A 14,297-nucleotide genomic window follows, 5' to 3' on the forward strand; every position below is an offset into this window, starting at 1 on the left:
AACAAGAAGAAATGGAAGTGATTTAATGTTTTGGGGAAAAGATATATATACACACATATACTTCTATTTTTTACAGACTCTGATGGCTGTATTTAATTTCGTTTAATGACTTAAATCTAGGCATAGATGTAGTCTCCAAAGCAAGGCAGTATGCTCTGTGATGATGGAGAGAGGATTTGTAGAAAAGTAAAGGAATAGTGACTGTTATGACCCTAGTAGAAATACATCCTTATTTTCTGCATCTGGATCCAAATGGGATACTTGAACATAAAATTCTCAAACACAGGTGAGAAGTTTCAAATAAATAACAGTATTGTTAAACATAGTGGACTTTTATAAAAGTATGATCAACTGTATGTTTTGTTGCTAAAGATTAAACCTTCTTCATGTAAAGCCCTGGAAGAAACTGGATGAAGCAACCAATGATCCTGAACAGGAAATACCAATTGGAGTTACTTTCAGAGACTGGTGGGGGTGTAAAGGACTTCCCACACCTAGTTGTATGCCAAAATCAGGGGTAGGTTAATACTAACATGACATACGATTTTCTTTGCTGTTAAATGGCTCAACTAAAATGGCATTTTTTTGGCATTTTGTCAATTTCTCAGTAAACAGATTAACATAATAAAACCCTATTCCAGCTCATTTGGTGGCAGTCTCAGTAGAGAAGCCAGGGATTAAATGAGCGTGAAAACAAAACTACCTCTGTCCTTAGATGTGGTCTCTGCAGAGCACAATTAAGGAGCATAAGGTAAGCAGCACGTACAAATCCACCCTGCTGTCAGCTTTGAGTGTTGTGTGGTGGCTGAGCAGAACTCCGGGTTCCAGGACTGTTAAGATGGCATATTGCACACACAGTAGGTTATCAAATACCCGTTTCAAACAATCCAGGAAATTAAACAAGAGACCCACTTCCATCAATGCACTGTTGTGATCCAAACCACACCAACAGCGAAGCTGAGTGATCCCGGTGCACACACCGGCTGCTTTTCAAACATACGTGTACGTAACTCTATCAACATGCGTCTTCGGTACCATTGTGTTGCATTAGTAGTGTTGAAATACTTGGAAAACACGCGGCAGCGTTCCAAAGTTTACGTGAAACAGTGTGCCTATACACGCGGCATTAATCGTTGTTGTTTGCATCCAAGTTCACTGTGGCATATCCAAACACCCCAGCGTGGGTGGAGGCCGTCAGTTTTTCCCTTGGGTGTGTTCGTTCCCCCAGACCTTGGTGACTCCAAGTCAGGCAGTACGAAGTGTGATGAAGCAGGGGTGGCATGGCCACGACGATGCGAGGCGCAGCGCCTGATGGCGTGAGCCATTGCCTTAGCGGTTTGCACAGAGGGTGTGCAACCATTACATTAGGAAGATGAGCTGCTTACGAGAAAACTTTTATCATTCAGGATTGAATTTGCCAGCGCCCCTTCTGAAGACAAATTAGGAGAGGCCCATGGCGGTGCCCCCGCGGGCCCCAGGCCGGGCGGCGGCGGGAGAAGCCATTCCATGCGGCGGGACACGGCCCTTCACGGCGCCGCTCCCGCCTCCCGCCAACCCCGCGCCAGCGCCCCCCGCCCAGCCCCATTGGCCGCGCGGCCTGTCCCTCACGGCCCCCCGGCTCGTGACTGGCTGCGAGGCGGCCCCACGCGCTCGGCCCCGCGGCGGTGCAGACAGGGCGGGGGGGCGGGAGCGCAGTGGGACCCGGTGTGGCCGCCAGTCCCCTCCTCCCGCCCAGCACAGCTAGTGCGGACGCGCCCGCCGCGCCTGCCCGATCCCGCGCCCGCCTGCGCCGCCACCAGGTCCCAGCCGGGGCTCCGCTCCCGCCCCCGCCCCCGCCCCGCTCTCGTCCCCCCCGCCTCCGCTGCAGTGCCTCCCCCGGCCTGGCAAGCGGTGCGCGGCGCCTGCAGCAGCAGGGGCGCGGCGGCTTCGCCCGCGGTCACCTCCCCTTCCCCCCGCCGCGTGTCTTCCCCGGGGCGCTCGTTTCCCCTCCCCACAGCTCCGCCGCCTCCCCGCGCCCCTCGCTGCCGCGGCCGGTGAGGGGGGCGGGAGGCTGAAGAGGCGGGAGAAGGGGGCGGTGTGCGAGAGGAGGCGGGGAGCGAGGGTGGCGGCGGCGGGCAGGTGAGGAAGGCGGCCATCCCGTTCCCCTTCCGCCCTCGGCCGCGGCGGCGGGCGCGGGTGTGCGGGGCGGCGGCCGCGCTCGGGCAGCGGAACCGGGTGGAGCGGCAGTGCCCGTCGGGCCGGGGGGGGCGGGCGGGGGGCGGTGGAGCCGGGCCGGGCCGCTCTGGGGGCGGGGGGCACTGCGGTGTTGCAGCCGGGCGGTTTCGGGGCCGGGCGGGGCCGGCGCGACGCGGTGCCGCCCGCGGGGCAGACCCCGGCGGGGGGCGGGAGGAGCCCGGCTATGCTGCCGCCTTCGCACACGCTCCGCGAAGTCCGTCGTCCTCGCCGAAAGCCGTAACATTCCTTCCTCCCCCCTCCCCCCCCCTCCCCGCCCCATTCCTCCTTTATGTGAAGAAAACTCGATTGGATGTAATGCATTTCCGTGGGGTCGGAAGAAAGTCCTGCCTGCTGGATCTGGTTTAGACGCCCCGACAGAAAAGGTAAATTAAATAGGGAAGGCTCGGGGAGCAGCAGCAACAAAAACGACAGAAAAATCCTTCCTCTGCGAAGGGGGTGGGGAAAAAGGAAGGAGTTCACGCCTCATTTTGATATCCTGTTTTTGGCCTTTATTTTTCTCTGTTTTCCGCCTTGCATAGTTTAGCTGCCCTTTGTGTTTCTCCCCCTCTCGTCGAAACGCTGCCTTTGTGAACGTAGTCGCTGGTTTCATGGAGGCTTAGGAAGGAGTTTGGGGAAACCGAAAGTTTTTAATCTCCTAGGACACAAAAGTTTCTTTGTTTGGTCCGAGAAGGTACTGAGCTGAAACTGCTGGACTCCGTGATTGCTGCTTCAGCTCCTTCCCTTCCAAAACGTTTGGTAACCCTGCAAATATAATTAAGTTACCGGGAAATGAGAAAGTCCTAAAGCAGGAGGTGATATGTTTTATTTAATCGAATGATCTTGAGCCTTCTCGCTCCCTGTGTCTGCCTTGTTTTCTGGAATATCTCTGAATATCTGGCCGGACTTCTTCAAGATTGCTGTTAAGTTTCTTTATAAAAATATGCCCCTCTGGTCCTCTATAAATGTCGCAGTTTTCCCCCTCGACTGCTGCCACCACTTCTTCCTCTTTGCCCCCTCTCTGTTCTCAAGGTGACGAGTTGGACTGCATATTTTTCGGCCTGTCTAGCAGAAGTCTGTACTGCATTTTGATCTTTGAAAAGTGTATCTTAAGAACCTTAGTTTAAAACAAAATACAAAACAAAACCAAAACAGCTAGCTAGTTGTCTGAGTTCTTGGTACACGCAATTGAACTTGCAAGTTAATGTAGCCTTGTTTGGTTTTGATGACCACTTTCCCCTTCATAATTCTTGAAAGAACTTCATTTTTAAGCTGTTGAAGGGGAAACTAAATATGAAGTTTTGGTGTAGGGTGCTGATGCTTTTTATGCCGACTAACTAGTTGCATTTAGTGAAGGCAGTATTGCTCACCACAGGTTTATTTCCCGTGCCTCAAAGAGCCAATTATCGGTTAGTTTTCATGAAGGCAAAGAATTTCTCATATTGTGAATGTTCAAAATGAGCTAGAAGCCATAGCTCTATGTTAGCTTGCTTGAATGTTTGTTCTTGTTTGAAGAAAAAAATTTGTAATCCAGCTCCATCTGTTTGATATACTGTGAGGAAAAATGTTAATTGCCGAAAGTGGTTTCAATGGCTGATAGCAAATAAATAATTTGACTTCCAATTTATAGACTTACCTTTCCAGGCAGCAGTAAGGGTTCCTAGGATTCAGAAAGGTCTGCACAAAATAAATGGTAGGGAACTTTGATTTCCTTATATGGCTGCTACTTGGCAGAAAAGCAATACAGTCTAAATAGAGTAATCCTTTTACAAAGAATGATCCCTTTCCAGAGCAGGGTTTCAGTCCCAATAATGACTTGAGATTCTTGAGGGGAGGGTGAGAAATTGTAGCAGTGCATGACAAATTTAGTTGTAAACCACTATGTTAGTAATGAAGGCAATTTTGTATCTTTTCAGACCTTTTGTGTTTCTCATGATGCACTTGATATTTTTCAGTGCCATGAAGAAGAATAGTTCCTTGTAGTGGAGGCACAACTTTTTATGCTAGTGTTTTGTCATGATGGTAGCTAAGGAGAAGGCCCTTTTTAATGTTGAAAGTGTAATTCAGTACTGCTTACAGCTAATAGTTATATCATAGAATGCCATCATGTCATTAACATAGTTTAGAAGTTATGAAGGGTTGTATTCTTTCTTGAGATCAATGATCTCAACTAAAAATCAGTCTGACGTTGATATTCATCTTACGAACAAAATTATTTAAGTTTACACATGGTAGCTCATGTGCTTGAAACAGCACTTTTATCACTACGTGTCGATGGCTTGGGGAGATGTTCTTTTGACGTGGTGGTTCTTGCTCGTGAATTAAATTAAGCTCAATCGAACATTGCTAATTTTAAGAAGGTATGCTTGCAATCATAGAGCTGGAAGTTACTGCATGTGGTATACCATGGAATGTGATTGTCATTAGGATGATTATCATATTAGTAAAAATATGAATAGGACTGTCTTATGGATAAGCTGTGCAATAGATAATGTTGAGTGTAAATGTAGAGCTCTGTGGGGTATCAATTTGCACATCATATTCATATAGAGTTGATGAGGGTGCTCCATGGAGAAAATATTAATGATTGATAGTTGCTTAGTGTATTAAGCTGGTGGTCTAAGAAAACACTGTTATGATTCTCAGTGGAGTTTGTTCAGAGGCATAAAGAGCCACACTTGGAAGATCAAAGCTAAGGAAAGGCGTGATCATATGTAACATACATTATACGTAGCGTTTTAGCAGTAGGTTCTGGAAGTAGAAGGGAATGGGAGCAAATTCCTCAGCTTGGCTTTCCTGTAGCGCTGTAATGAATCATTGTCTGTCTGCTTTGCATTCTTGTTTTGTTTTTGTCTTTCCTGCTCCCAAGCAAAAAGGAAAATCTTTTAGGGAGAATGTTATGTAAAGATCAGATGGTGGATATGTCACATCTTCAGCAGATTCTCCCCATGGAGTAACCTGATCTGCTGAAGGTGTGCCTGACATTTAGTCCACATGGAGGAATTAGAAATCTAACCTTTTCCATATGAGTAACTAGTTGAGTTGATGGAAAAGCTACTCTTATGGATATGAAAGTAATAGACTATATTCCTATGTGAGCATGCAGATGTTGATGGTGATAGTTGATACAGATAGTTAAATGAAAGTTACCTGGAAAATCAAGATTTATAAACATTGCTGTTTTACCTTGTCAGTTTCTAAGTAAAACAATGTGTCAGACAGTGCTTTTTTCATATCAGAAGGAAAACATTGAGGGTAACATATATCAGTTTGAGTAGTAAATAGTCCATAGATAACTATATATGTGGGCTTTTTTGAAGCATTTTTTTGTTGTAAAAAGATTACTGAAATACAGCTTTCATGTTGAACTAGGAATACAATGTTCAGGTATTGTGAGTAAAATGTTAAGATTAGAAAGTAAGGATACTAATTTAGGGGAGATTTATGTACCTCATCTTCCACCTAATTAAAAATGGAAGAAATTATTATTGCTAAGCTGGAATCAATAGTATTTTTCTTACATAATAATCTCAGGATAACTAGGCTTTTTTGCTGTTCACCATCATTAGTTACCAGTGCTTTTTAAGATACTCGTTTCTCTGATGCTTAAATTTCAGTACAGGTATTTGAATTATTACTCTCTGCACATTCCCTAGAGGGAATACAGAAGCATGATATTTCAACACTAGGTTGCACCTTCCACCCTTAAAAATACATTGTGACTTTCCTTAATTGGGAAAAATAAAGCCCAGCAAATCTCTTAATTTGGTTTAAATGAAACCAAACTGAAGTGTACTTAATGTGGGAGAACATCAGCATTGCAACTGTCTTCCCTAGGGTAGTTTAAATTGAAAAGTAGATTAGTTCTTTCTGTAACTGGAATTAATTTGTAGATACTTGATACTAAACGATCATTATATGTAGAAACAAGCAGTGATGATTAAGTGGAATCTGAGGACAATGTGAACAATTTTGACAGCTGTATCTGTCCTGGTAGTTGTAATAATATCAGAAGGTAACCAAGCCTTTGAAGTCTCAATCTTGTTAGATAAGATGCTTTGTACTCTCCTTCCATCTTTATCCACTTCAGTAGATAGTGAATGGGATGGCCACAATCTTCTCTTGTATTTTCGGCATGGCCAAGAAAACATAAGGTAACAAGTCTCTTACACAGCTTTGATTAAGGAGGAATGCCTTATGCCATCCTCTGTTCGGTATCTCGTCAATGATTAGGCACAGACTAAAGATTATTTATGACAGTAGGGACAACTGCTGTCCCTAGAAGAGCACAGCTACTGAAAAGATGGTCGTTCCAAAATGCACGACTTTTTTTCATAGTTGCTCAATCTTAAATATCCAGTATTAAACAGTGTCGCATCTTTTGTAAATAGACTATGGTTTCTCAAACTTTTATATCGTTTTTTTGTATGATTTAATTCTACAAGCGTAAGGCTATATTATATGTACAAAGTAAAACAGCTGCTGAAAGTACATGTTCTTTAATGTTTCCTTACTTAGATGCACATTGTAAGAATAACAACTGGAAGAAACCGTAGATCAGTATTTCCATAGTAGTCAGTTTGGAATTCACTGGATACATAAGCTTCTTTACAAACAAAGTCTTCTAAGCACACTGAAGTCTCCGGATTTGTGCAGTTCAGTATGTACAGTGCTGTGATTCATGTCTTGTAGGCCCTGTCTTGAAGTTGGCTGGGGTGGAATGAACAGATATATATAGACATGGTCCAAGTAGTGAATACGTTGTCTGTTCTGGACTATCACATGCTTTCAGTGGGAGAGACTGCAGCTGTTTTGAGTAGAATTTCCTTTCTAGGAAGAAACAGGTAAGACAGAAATAGTTGTTTTAGGAGTGTTGAGTTCTCTTGAGCTTAAAATTACATTTCTGAAATAGATGACTGGAGTATAATTGTCTTGCTGGGAGCTCCTAGTGCTCAATGGCTGCTTCTTGTGTCAATTGTCTGGGGCTAGCTTTAGGAATAGAAGAAACTTTGAGGTGGTTTGAAGTGTTAGTAAAAGATACAAACACTTGAAAAGCTTAGAATTTAAGTCTTAATTTGGAATGGATGATATTTTCCTGTGAAGTGGCCAAGTCCCTATTCTCTTTGCTGGGGAAAGCTCCAGTGCTACTAAATAAACTCAAAGTACTTGAAGTTCTGTTAGTATATTAAAGGTAGCTGGAGAAGGATGGTCTTGGTTTTTAAAAGTACTGTGCTTTGAGTTTTACTGCTGCCTTTGAAGCCTTCTCACCAGTTTTTCAACTCTGGTTGGCATGAGAAGTTCCTGTAGCAGCTGCATAAGAGGGTTCATCTTCCCAGACAGTTCTGGAAGAGAAGTTTCATGTTCTTCCTTAGTCTTCTCTCACATGATGTAAGGTCTGTGATTTGTAGAATTTATTTCTTCAGTCTTCTTTGCACTTCTTAATCTTGGAGTTTTTTACTACATGTTCCAAAACTTCCAAGTTTTAAGGAGGAGAAGGCATAGATGCTTTGAGCTACATCAGTGCTTTAGACAGACATCTGAAATGCAATGCCAGATGCCTGTGAATGTCAGTCCCAGACATCCAATGACTATGGATGTCATTGTGTTTGAATGGTGGAAAGTGTTTCCAAGCTTGACTGAAAGACTTCTAGTAGACTGCTAAATTTTGAGAGCTGCTGCTTTTTCCCCAATATGTGATTGTAGTCTTTCTGGCATTACTCTCTCAGAGGGGAGGAATGATAGTTTAGAAGATCAACTGTATTGTCAACAATTTTGTCAAATTACTGCAGGTCTCCTCTACTTACAGGTAACCCTGAAGATAGGATGGATTTTTATATTTGAAACTGGATACTGAAGAACATTTACTAATGCAAATTGCAGTTTTGTTTTGTTTTGTTTTGTTTTTTTCCACTGTGGAAACATTATGCTTAATAGTCTGTAAGTGCTTATGCACACTCATGGTTAAAACAACAGTAGTATATACAAGGCTGAGACCTGTATTTTCAATGAAACTAAACTGAAAAGTGTGTCAGCATAGCAGCCTAAATGTTTTGTGACTTAAATGCTTTGTAAATGTTCACCTTCCGTGCTCATGCTATTGAGTATAATATGTAGGTGTTGAATTTACTTAGTTTCCACTTTGGCCTTTGAGATAGGTGTACCTGGAAGAGGAGGTGCATGTGCATATAGCAGATAATGTTCGCCGATGCCCTGCTGCTGGTATGTTTGCTTGCTGTGGCATGTTAGTCTGTGGTGACCTGGAATGTGAGCTTGGTAGTTAGCTCCTTTTAGGAGAACATACTCATTTTGGGTTTCTTCTGGTTACATAATTCTGAGGTGCTATATATTTGTGGGGGATTGGCAATAAAGTTTGACACTGACGGAGAAAATTAAAAAGTTCACATCTTTCTGTTTCATTGCTATTCAGTCTTTATAAAATTTATTTCTGTTGTGCTTTAGTAAACATACACAAGGTCATTTATTTTAAGTAATTACTTAGTTATTTAGTAGATTTTCGTGGAGTTAGAGGGAATTGTATGTAGAGTGCTAGAAAATGATATTTGGAACAAACCTACAGTTTTACTTGTGACTTCTGTCAGGTCACTTTTGTTGGTTCACATACGGGTTTTGGGAAACTATTAAAAACAAGGTAACAAATATTAGGGATTCAACTGTTAAGTAAGAGGAGGTGAGATTAAACATGTCTCTTTCCATCCTTTCTCTTAATGTGACAGGAAGGGAAAAATCAAATGAAATTAATAATTTGTCAGTCCATCTAGCTGCGATCCTGGTGGATAAGATTAGAAACATTAATATGAAGGAAGGAAAAACGCACAGAGCTTTATTATTTTACTATACTATTGTTTCACTATAGTGCATCTTAGGAGAGATTTTTTTTTCCTGAACAATATTTTGTGAGGGAGTGAGCTTTCTGTGGCTGTTAGACAATCCTGTTCTTCCAGTGTGTTATCCTTAAATTGCATGTTAAGGCTTTGGGTCTGGTACAAGAAATTTCATCCAACTAGATGAAAATATAAACAATACAAGTACTAGAAAAGCAAGATATACTTAAAATGGATTTTAGAAGACTTAGATGGGAATAATTTATTCTTTTACTTGTATTTGTCTGGGTGAGTTTGTCAGTTTTTGAGGGAGCATTTATTTTGTCTTGCTTTACTGAAACAAAGCAAAAGAAATGCTGAGGATCAGGGCATTACTGTGTGCTTTTGCAGTGCTGCTCTTACTAGGGAAAGACTGTAGAGCAGACAAACATATCTCTGGAATTTTCCTGTGGGAAATCTGTGGGATCTGTGGGAGAGGTGTTGTAAAGATTTCAAATGTCCTGTAGCCTTTCGTGACATCAGTGTTACTGAATTGGTTTTGCAGCTGCAGATGGTGACACACTGAGGGAAAGGTTACGGCCTTGTCAATGGAGCAGGTTAGAAGAAAATGTTAGGGGATGGGAGAGAATCATATCTTTAATCAATATTTTTTTTCCTCATCCTCTCTCTTACTTTGCTTCTTCCTTTACATAAACCAACCAATGAAGAACCAACAAATTATTCTTTTAACTTTTAAACACAGTGCTTTCTCTCATCTGCGGAGCGAGTCCCTGCTTATTTCCACAAACTTACGGTTTTTAGGTCCATAGTTCACCCATCATTCCATTGGTGTTAAGTTTTGACCAAGCTTTAAGTTTCAGCTTCAGAGTATGAAATATCTACAGAGGGGTAACCTTCCCTCAAAATCAGAATGGTACTCATTTTCCCCAATCTTGTATTAACTTGATTTTGATCTTTGAGAAGTCTGAAGAGAAGTACACACTGGGCAATTCACATTATTTGAAATAACAGCTGTGAAATTCTCTGAAATTCCTACATTGTGCTCTTCAGTCACTTTTTCCTGTTCTGAGAAAAAGAGGGTGACATGTTAATAGCAAATCAGCATGGCACTGTCCCACTTTTTACTTCAGTAGTGTCAAAGGAGTATTGTACCTCTATTTTTTTCTCTTGCTGGAAAGCACAGGATGTCAGAAATTAAGTAACACTTTGAGTTATTATTAAATCAACTTTGAATGCAGTTTTGAGGCTGTAATTAGCATTGTGATGAGAAGGAAGACTCTTAGTTCTACTTAAACCTCCTGTCAGGTGAAAAACTTTTTTCTGACTTCAGATAGTTAATTATTATCTTGAACTATGTTGAAAGCAGCACTTTTAGAGAAAATGTATTTAAATATAATTATCTAACTTTCAAGTTATTCTTGAAATTTTTATTGTAAGCAGTAAACTATTGTTCTTCCCTTTCTAAAGAGGCAAAAATACTTTGGAAACCATTCAAGAATAGCCTTCTGTTAGTTTGGTTTTATCAGTTGCTTATCTGATCTCCAGAATGCCTGATGTAGTAAAATAAAAATAGCAGCTCTTTTTTCTTTAATCATCATCCATTGACTTAGAGGACCACAACACCAAGGAAAGAGAAAAATAATTCAGTACAAAAATACTAGCTTAAATGTTTCATCACTGTGTTGGGAGTAAAAAGAGATTATTAATTGGCAAAAATCAAATGTGCATTGTGAGAGAAAAGCTGAGTAAATAGAGGACAAGAATAACGGTGCTTAGCCACATGGAAATATGAAGAGTGGTGTAGTTCGAACCACAGCCAATGCAGAGAGGAGTAATTCTGGTACATCACAGTTATGAGCAACTAATTGGAGTGTATCAGGATCTGTGTATCAGTTGTAAAATTAATGCAGAGAAAAAACAATAGGCAGAGGTACAGTTCAGGGGTTTCTTTATCTGTCCAGGACAGGAAGTCCTAAAACTTGCTGAGAATAATGTGTAAACAAAAACCAAACTGGCTTAAGGTGAATGACACTTAGTAGACGGAGACATAAGTGTTTAATTAAAGATGGAAGACTTATAAAGTAAAATGGAAGTCTGGTTCTATATACTATTTCTCTAAAGTAGTAACTTCCATTAGAGCACTGCATAGTCTTTTAAGTGTCAGGATGTGTATTTATTTGTGTTTTTGGTAGGATATATTTTTTTGAAATCTGCCAAATTCAAAACGGAATATACATATCTGCATGTACTTCTCTTTTGCACTCTATGAATGTGTTTCCAGTGTGTTCCTGTTACCATAGAGTCTGTGTAACCAGTCTGGATTTGGTGCAATAGTGTTTCTAATTTTGGTCACTAGAGAGTTTTGAGTGTGGTTCTTTCTTCCCCTCTCATGTACTCAATATCTGCTTACTTTGTGTCTTCAGGTATTATATTGTTTGGGGCCTGCTGTGTTCTTCTGACCTCTGTTGTTTGATCCATCCTACCTTTAGGTAGGAATTCTGGCAATTTCTTTTTGGGGGGAAGTTCTGTAAAGCAGGGCATCAGGGACTGTTTTGGTTTTGTATGTAGACTACACAGTTTATCAAGCAAACCAGAAAATTAAGTAACGGGAAATTTTATGATAAGAAGTGGTCTCCTTTTTTTATTATTATTTTTTTCCCTTTTCTGTTTTCATTTGTGCTGAACAATAGTTCAACAAATAACTTCAGATTGTCTGAAGTTATCTGCAGGCACTTATGTGGCGGATTTAGTTAATAGATGAGAACTTTTCTTGTGTATTGAAATAATGCATATGTACAACAGTGCAGCTTGCTTATCAAAAAGTTTGATGTCTGCTGCAGATGTCTGCATAGTCTTAAGGAGTGGCTTCCTGGCTGCATTGTACATGAAGTGCCAAACACTGAGAGGAGTTTTGTTCTGGAATGCCAAATTGCTTAAATCCATTCAGGAAGCAACATATGTCAAAGGAATAAAAATATCATACTCATGTGAAACAGAATATGGTAGTTATGTTTTTCAAAACTATTTTATTTCCTGAATTAAGGAGTTAAAAAGGACTTCTTGTATTGAGGATAGTATTAAATAGTAACTGCTGACTTTCAGCATTTTTACTGCTGTTTGTTTCCCCATCCCCTATTTTTACTTTTGATTAACATATACTATAGATGGAAACTGAAACAAGCATTCTATCAGTAGGGTTGCTCTATAGGAAAAAGAGAATTATGTATTCCTTCTTGGATATCTAGGCCTGTGCACAGCATAGAGTTTTGGTGGGTGGTTTGGGTTTTTTTGGTTGGTTGAAGACGGTTTTTTTTGGTGTGTTGTTTTTTTTTTTCCTTAGGGCACTGTGAGAGATGTATGTAATTGCTTGATACTGCAGGTAGAAACCAGGGTTGATGAAAATAAAAAATGAGCAGTAAAGAATTTTTCTTCTCTCCAATACCTAATTCCCACAAGTTCTCAAGACAGGGAGTAAGAACATTTACAACTAATAGCTGCAAATATTGCAGGATTTTATTATTATAAAGAAACAAGCCCAAGGCCAAGCATTTTGTTGCATATTATTCCTTGTTTGCAAAGGAGGTGGCAGTCACATCGATTTCTCCTGTTTGAAAGGCAAAGATATTAAAAATTGCATTGACAGAAAAATACATGTCTCTCTAGAAGCTGTAATTCATCTGACCAGTTTCTAGCTAGTATTTTGTGTCCATTTTTCTTATCTGAAATAATTTTATAGCCTTTATTTTATAGCTGTCTTAAACCCACAGGAATTAAGTACGTATCTTTTTAAAGCAATTTTGCATGTCCTTTCTGAATGTTTTCTCTTGATTGTTCTTTCTTTTCAATCACTATGATTAGGCATAGAGTTAAAAATTAACTTCAGTGAATTAACTTGCATCATGTCCTTATTCTTGTTCTGCCTTGTGTAAGAAGTGAGAGGTCCCTGAAAGAGGAGAGAGTGAGGGCAAGTGTTTTATTTCCATAGCTGTGGAAGGCATGGATTTATTTAAATAAAGCATTTAACAATAAAGTAGCTTCATGTGAAGCAGAGGCCATAATTACTATAATTTTTGTGCTTTTTCTTGGTGATTTTAAGAGCTCAGTTGTGAACCATGATTGGAAGCTTGATATGCTCCTGTTTCCTGGATTGAAAGGGGAGATGCTGGTGGGGAATTTTTAAATTTTAAATTCTACTCCCTGAGATTTTTGGCTGTGCCATGGTAATGGTACCACCACTTAGAGACGTGCTCGTCTGCTGAGAGATGAGGCAACTTCTGGATTGCCTCTCTGTGTCTAGATCTGAGTCAGCTGGATTATCATAGGCTTTTGTATTTGGTTCTGGCAGTCCACCAGTCTTCCCTCATTATGGTGTGTGTTAGTTTGACTGGTCTCAGCCTTCTTTGGGGTAGTTATCAGAAAATCTATAGGAATATGTTCAGGTATACAAGGAATTTCTTCCTCCTCAGCCTTCATTCTCCTGTGAAGTGTGGTGTTTATCTTCATTGTAGTCACCAAGTTTTGTGTTTCATGAAGGAGCAGTGGTCCTGCTAACCAAAGAGAGGCCTGACCTGGTCAAGCACAATTAATTCCAGTGTTTCTGCTTGTCTCCCAGGTATCAATGGCTACAGCAGTGCTCTAGCTATTGAATTGTAGGAAGTACCAGAAGTAGTAGCACAAAGAAATGTTCTGCCAGGCCTGTTTTCCTTCTGTCCTTTTGTGTATCAGAAATGTACTTCCAGTGTACCATGGCAAGCATCTGTGGGTGTCACCATCCTCCCCACACCTTAGAGCTGTCTATTATTTCTGTTGAGTCCGGCCTGGTTTACTGACTTTTTCAGTATGAAATATCAAGTTAAAACCTTACTTGCACTTCAGCCCTTGTCATCATTAGTAACTGGAATTAATTTTCAAATGGATTTGGAAATTAGTTCATGCATCTGTGTTCAAGTTGCACTTGCTACTATCTTAGTGTTAATGCAATTCCACAAAGCCTAATCTTAACACAAATTTGGGTTTTGCTGTTTGGAACCTGTAAATGTCACAAATTGCTGTATATTTGCAACTGTTATGATATGTTGTCTTTTCTCTCTCTTTGACCAACCTAAACTCTTGTCAAAGCACTTGTCATTTCTAGTTTTAATAGACAAGTATCTAGAGAGTTTTTTTACTTCCTTGGCTCTTGTTCCGATTTTTCCCCTAAGATCTGTTTTTCCTAAGATTTTACATGTTGATGGCATTGTAAAT

General features: G+C 40.7%; 1 protein-coding gene across 6 annotated transcripts in view; it reads left to right on the forward strand.

The window, feature by feature from the left end:
* Positions 1-2,066: 2,066 nt before the first annotated feature.
* Positions 2,067-14,297, forward strand: part of ERBIN (erbb2 interacting protein) — a 114,150-nt gene continuing 101,919 nt past the window's right edge. For 4 of the 6 annotated variants that reach the window (XM_017811150.1, XM_017811148.1, XM_017811151.1 and 1 more), the window contains exon 1: positions 2,468-2,597. The gene's annotated coding sequence lies outside the window, so the exon portion shown is untranslated. Of the gene's footprint in view, positions 2,119-2,467; positions 2,598-14,297 lie in introns of those variants that run through there. The other 2 variants (XM_017811147.1, XM_017811153.1) reach the window with 2 other exon arrangements.

Source organism: Lepidothrix coronata, unplaced genomic scaffold, assembly GCF_001604755.1.
Source record: "Lepidothrix coronata isolate B3197 unplaced genomic scaffold, Lepidothrix_coronata-1.0 Scaffold31, whole genome shotgun sequence".
Lineage (NCBI taxonomy): Eukaryota > Metazoa > Chordata > Aves > Passeriformes > Pipridae > Lepidothrix > Lepidothrix coronata.